The sequence below is a fragment of the Sorex fumeus genome, unplaced genomic scaffold, assembly GCF_029834395.1.
Source record: "Sorex fumeus unplaced genomic scaffold, SorFum_2.1 ptg000086l, whole genome shotgun sequence".
NCBI lineage: Eukaryota > Metazoa > Chordata > Mammalia > Eulipotyphla > Soricidae > Sorex > Sorex fumeus.
In genome coordinates, this window is record NW_026606143.1 from 1,834,018 (window position 1) to 1,840,835 (window position 6,818).

Consider the following 6,818-nt stretch of genomic DNA (forward strand, 5'->3'; position numbering starts at 1 on the left):
TTGCCATTGTTCAATACTGTCCATTCATCCCCTTGTTTTGTTTTTCTATATAAAACAGATGAGTGAAATCTGGATTTGTCCTCCCTCTGACTTATATTTAATATGATACCATCTAGTTTCATCAAACTTTATGGTTTCATTTTTTTTGGTTACATAGTATTCCATTACATGTAGATCAGAATTTCTTTCATTACATATATATATATATATATATATATATATATAACAATTTCTTTATCTATTTATCTGTTGTTGGAAAATTGAATTGTTTCCATATTCTGGCTATTGCAATAAGCATTACCATCACGATCATGATCATCCTGTTGTTTATCGATTGCCTCAAGCAGGCACCAGTAACGTCTCCTTCTTCCTAGCCCTGAGATTTTAAAAGAGCCATATTCAATGCTCTTTCAGGGTTAGGAGAATGAGACCTATCATTGTTACTGGTATTTGGCATATTGAGTACGACATGGGAAGTTTGCCAGACTCTGCAGTGCAGGCAGGATACTTCCGGTAGCCTGCCAGATTCTCCAAAGTAAGAAAGAGATCGTAAGGTGTCTTGCAGCTGCGAATGCAGCCACACGCTTCTGGGAGCTGGGTTTTATAGTCTTTGGGTCATGGCCATTAATGGGACCAACCTGGTGCTAGCAGCAGCTGGTGGGTGTGACGCCTACCTACTGGAAGATGGGGTATCTGGGTGGAGAAGGCCCAATCCCGATCCGAGCAGGCCTGGAGATCTCAACCCCGGGAACCACATGCCTGAGTTCCTCTGCCGGTTCCTTCATGTGTGAGGCTTGTCCGGATGTGTGGAAAGTGGTCTCAGCATGGCTGTGACTGGTTCTGGAGGTCTTCTGCTGCTGGGGTTCTGCTCAGGGGAGGGGAGGGAAACTCAACCCGCCCCCCTCCAAGGGGCCCCAGTGAGGACAGCCAGGTGCGGGGGCAGGAGACTCTGCGCTGTTCTCTTCCGGGGGCTGGGTTTTATAGTCTCTGGGTGTTGGCTGTTGATGGGACCAACCTGGTGCTGGTTGCAGCTGGTGAGTGTGATGCCTACCTACTGGAAGATGGGGGATCTGGGTGGAGAAGGCCCAATTCTGATCCAAGCAGGCTTGGAGATCTCAGCATTACCATAAATGTATGTATGTCAGGGTCACAGTCCTCCCGATGTTCATCGATTTGCTCGAGCGGGCCCAGTAACACCTCCATCATGAGACTTCTTGTTACTGTGTTTGGCATATTGAATACATCATGGGGAGCTTGCCAGGCTTTGCCATGCGGGCAAGATACTCTCGGTAGCTTGCTGGGCTCTCCGAGAGGGGCGGAGGAATCGAACTCGGGTCGGCCATGTTGGCTGTGTGCAAGGCAAATGCCCTACCGCTGTGCTATAGCTCCAGCCCAAATGCATGTATATTTTCAAATAAATGTGTTTGTGTTTAGGGATAGATGCTAGAAAGTGTAATTGCTGGGTCGTATGGGAGGTCTAGTCTTATTTTTTGAAGAAATCTTCATATGGTCTTCCATAAAGACTGAACATCATCAGCAACACTGGTTGTTCTCAGTCCTTTTGATCTCTGCCATTCTTACTGATGTCAGATGTTGTTGTTTTGATTTTTGTTTTGATTTGATAATTGTTTTGGTTTGATAATAAGTGACAGTGAACACTTTTTCATATGCCTTCTAGCCATCTGTATACCTTCTTTGTTAGAGCATTATCTTGAAAGTACTATCCAAATAGCACTTCTTCATTTCACTGACATTGTAATTCAGAAGGACATCTTTTACGAGTGAGGCCACCTATGATTCCTTTTTTTAAAAAAATTTTATTAGTGAGACACCATGAGGTACAGTTGTAGACTTACAAATTTTTGTGCTTGGGTTTCAGTTATACAATGATCAAGTACCCATCCCTCCACCAGTGCCCATTTCCCACCACCACGGGTCCCAGTATCCCTCCCACCCCCATCCCCCCCATTCCACCCTGCCTCTGTGGCAGTATATAGGCAATTGTAGCCACCTAAATGCAGCAAGTTCTTGGGTTTCTCACTCTACTAGATTGCAAAAGTTTTCCTTTGTAGCTCGGAATGTTGAAACCTAAACAAAACATTTCCCAGTTCTTAAAATGCTCTTATTTGGGATTGTCTTCATCTCCCTATGAATAAAAGTTATTTTAAGCACCTATATTTAGAATAGAGAAATTTCATCCATATAGAAGATTTGTGCAGTCAAGTAATTTTGTTTCATAATCAGCTTATATCTGGAGTTCCCCCAAATTTTCCAGCTGCCTTTATGCCAGCATTCGTAGACTTTGCACTCACTTTTACATTATGTAATTAAATGACAATTCTTTTTTTTTTTAAATCTTTTTTTGGTCCAGATTGGTAATACAGTGGGTAGGGCATTTCCCTTACATGTGGCCCCTGGGTTTGATCCCAGGAATCCCGTATGGTCCCCTAAGCACTACCAGGAATAATTTTAGAGTGTCGAGTTAGGAGTAACTCGCTGGGTATGATCCCCCAAAAATGTTTTTCAATATTGAACCCAAGTGTCCTGCATGTAAGACATGCCCCGCACCTGAGATATGAAGGACATTCTGAACCACATCCCCAGCATTATGACTAAGCATTCTTAAATATTTAAACCACTTAGAGCTCACAGGAAATTCAACACTATAGTCACCCTTTTCTTTCAATATTGCAGACAAACATTTTTATTTGGTTGTAATAATCACGGTGCTCAGAGGGCCATGTTCCTCTGCCTGGTCTTTAATCCAAGTCATTGGCAGCTTCTCAATATCTGACAGAGGCCCTTATTGAATTATTTTTCGTTTCATTCTTTCAATGATCGTTGAATAGCTTTCCTCACTTTGTTTGGTTCTCCAATATTATGTAGCTGTGGTGAAATGGGACATGGCAAGTAATAACTATCACTAATTTTCCTCTTTCTTAGTCCTTAATAAATTTTAATTTTGTTTTCAGACCACTTCATGTGGCCTCTTATTGGCAATGATCCTGGCAGCTCTTGCATACTGTGCCATGATGAACAGAACAACACGAGATTAACTCAAGCACAAAGGAAATTGCTATTATCAATGACATGGTAAACGTGAGATGTATGAGGCTGCTGTTAGTGTAAAACACTACATGCTGTTAGTATAAAGGACTACAGTCTCCCTAGTCAATAAAACATTTGGGACCACTATCATCTATGTTGTCTGCCAATGACTGTAATGTTATGACCCCAGTGAAGCTGGCCCAGGAAGGTCTGGATTGGCAAAGTCTGTATAATCTGCTCAGCACTGATGGTCCTGTCTGCCCCAGTAAGAAACCCATCAAGCTGCTCCTGAGTTCCACTTGATCTTTTCACCTTAAGAATTCATCCTTGGTGAGGGCTGGAGCGATAGTACAGGGTGTTTGCCTTGCAACAATAAATCCTTGGAGCTAGAGCGGTTGTACAGTGGGTTGGGCACTTGTCTTGCATTGCATCCTACCCAGGCTTAATCCCCAGCATCCCATATGGTCTCCTGAGAACTGCTTGAGTAATTCCAGAGTGCAGAATGAAGAGTAACCTCTGAGCATTGCCAGGTGTGACCCAACCCCCTCTCCCCAACACCCATCCCCCAAATAATTAATCCTTGCCACACAAATTTTAGGTTGGAGTGAAGTTGTGCTCTTCACAAGACAAGGAGATAGTTAGTTCCAACCTCCGCTTGGGGCTGAGATGTTTGCCTCATTGCAAAAAAAAAAAAAAATTAGGAGGTAACATCAGAAAAGTAATAGAATGTTTTATTTAAGATTTAGTAGACATTCTAAGGGAAACAGAATGAGGGAAAACTCAAGAAGAACTAACCTGAGGGGATGGAGTCTGGGTTTTTGAAAAGGTTTCTCCATGCATGGGATATGCATGAGATACTTTTGGTTTTTTGGAACTCGGGGAATATCCCCAGGTCACTGCTTGGGTCCTGGTGTTACTGGGAATTGGCCCTATGGCTCTTCCAGTTCTTTGAGCTATGTTCTCGGCCCAAGGAAAGAGAACTTTTACTAGGAAAATCAACACCTTTGGTGGAGACTTCTCATTAGCTTGACCCTTGTTTTTTACTCAATCAATGTATGGTATTTCTGGAACTGTCATGGCTTCAAGTGCATGATGGTAGAGAAGATGAGTTATGGTAGTGTCATTAGGCTCACATAGGTCAGTGTGTGGGCCAGTTCTCTGTCATTCTTAGGCCCTCCAGTTCCAACCAGTTTATACATGTGCCTTTTGTGTTTTTTTGTGGTTAGAGAGTGGTTTCAGAAGAAGTGGTCTAAGGATGGTGTCCGGCAACCTAAATGAAAACTTCTGCATGACTGTGCATACACAGTCATCATTTTGTCTTTTCTTCTTACTATAATCTTCCTATCTCTTTCTCTCATTCTTTATTTGTCCAATTCCTACTTGTCTCTAGAACAAATTTCAAGCTTGAATATAATAAAAGAAGGCCAAAAAAGAAATAGGCTAACTCCCACACTCTTTAAACATCTTTGCCTACCTTAAAATTTTCTCCTTTTTTTCAAGAAGAGGCATAAGTTCCAAATGTTACTCTACTTGAAGAAAAACAAATCAAGTGTGATAAATGACATCTGATTATAATTTTCAACGTTGAACAACAAATGATTATACAAGGAACAAAAGATTGTACAAAGAATTATAACTAGTGAATTTAAAGTCTCTCTTTTTATTTCAGTTTTCTTTTTTTGAGCCACACCCAGCAGTGATCAGAGGGTACTCCTGAACCTGAACTTAGATATCACTCCTCCAGACCATATGGAATGCTGTCGATCAAACCTGGGTTGACCATGTGCAAGACAAATTTCCTACCCACTGTACTATCATTCTGGCTCCACTAAAGTTCTTCTTAAATAGGGAGAGCTATTATTCAGTTCTACAAATTTTTCTACATGGAAATGCACACTGAACATTGTCAGAGTGCTTGGGTTTTCAAGAAAAAACAGAAAACAGATTTGCATATGTGTGTGTGTCTCTGTTTCTGTGTCTGTGTGAAATCTTCTAATTTATCAATATTAGTTCTTTTCCTTAAACTATATATAGCCAAAACAAAACTCACCTTCAAGCTGAATTGAGTCATAGGGTAACCAGTGTGAGATCTTGGATAAAATTCTCAAATCTGACATTTTATAGGGGTTTGAGTTAAAGTACACTTGGGCTGCACCAACATCCTGATCTGACTCTATAAAAACTGTAGGGAAATTGTATGCTTTTTTTTTATATAATTTATTTCTTTATTGAATCACTGTGGGAAAAGTTACAGAGCTTTCGGGTTTAGGTCTCAGTCATGTAAATATCAAACACATTTCCCTTTACCAATACTTATTTTTAACCGTGAACCCCAATAGAACCCCACCTCCCACCCCTCCCAATTCCTGTGAGGCAGATGAGTTCTAGTTAATACTCTATCTACTTTGACTAGATACATTGTTTCGATAGAAGATGCACAATTATTGTTTAGAGTTTACGACCCCCACCCCCAATCAGACATGCTGAAACAGCGTTGTGAAATGATTTGCTTTCTACAACTTGGTTTAAGAATAAAATGATGTCACGCGGCCGCAATAGCGGCTGCGCGGTTTTGGATTTCTACTATTTTACTTATTAACCCTGGAAGAATTTCTATTAAAAGTTAGATAGTTAAGAGATTGGTTTCTGTGCTCTGGAGTTATGGCCGTGCCAGAGAGCCGCTCGTGGGGGGCAGCTGGCAACCTCGGTCGAGCGTGAGGACGGCCCATTACACCCCCCTTCCCATGAGGTCCCTGCCGCCCCCACCCCCAGCTCAAACCTGCTGTCCACAAGGCTCCCATGCGGCCGCCATCTTTCTTTCCAGAGAGGATTGGGCGAATGGAGCAACACCCTTTCCCCTCCGGGCAGGCATGCTGGCGCGGTTTAACACATAGTCCATTTGCTTTTCTGCTCCAAGCGGGTGGTTTTCTGTGCTAAGTCCTTGTGCCTCCAGGGCCGTGGCCGTGCCGGAGAGCCGCTTGTGGGGGGCAGCTGGCGACCTCGGTCGGGTGTGAAGGATGGCCCATTACGCCCCCCTTCCCATGAGGTCCCTGCCGCCCCCACCCCCGGCTCAAACCTGCTGTCCACAAGGCTCCCGTGTGGCCGCCCAATTGTATGCTTTTTAATTGTTTATCCTGAAAGCAGAAAATTTGCTTTTTCTTTTAAAAATTTAAAATTTTTATAATAATTTAGATAATGTGGTTACAATTTCATTTTCATTTCATCATCCTGTTAATCGTCGATTGCCTCGAGCAGGCCCCAGTAACGTCTCTTTCATCCTAGCCCTGAGATTATATTCAGGGCTCTTTAGGAGAATGAGACCCATCATTGTTACTGGTATTTGGCATATTTGGTAGGCCACGGGGAGTTTGCCAGACTCTGCCCTGTGGGCAGGCTACATTCGACAGCCTGCAAGTTTGTCCAAAGTAGGAATGAGATAATAAGATGTCGCGCGGCCGCGAATGTGGTTACAATAGTGTTAACATTTGAGATTTTGACACACAAAGTAACTGTACCTTGATTTTACTTGGTCTTTTGGGCCATATCTGGAGGTAGTCAGGACTTACTCTTGGCTTGGCACTCTGCTTGGGGTTGGGAATTGGAGCATATGTCGTGTGTGGGGGAATCATATGTAGTGCCTGATGGGAGAGTGGTGTTAGTTGCTTTCAAGGCAAACGCCCTTGCCTCTGTAGCATTTCTCAGGCCTCACCTTTTATTTTCTTAACTTCAGCAATTAGTAGAAAGTCTTGAAATAGATTCAGATGAATGCA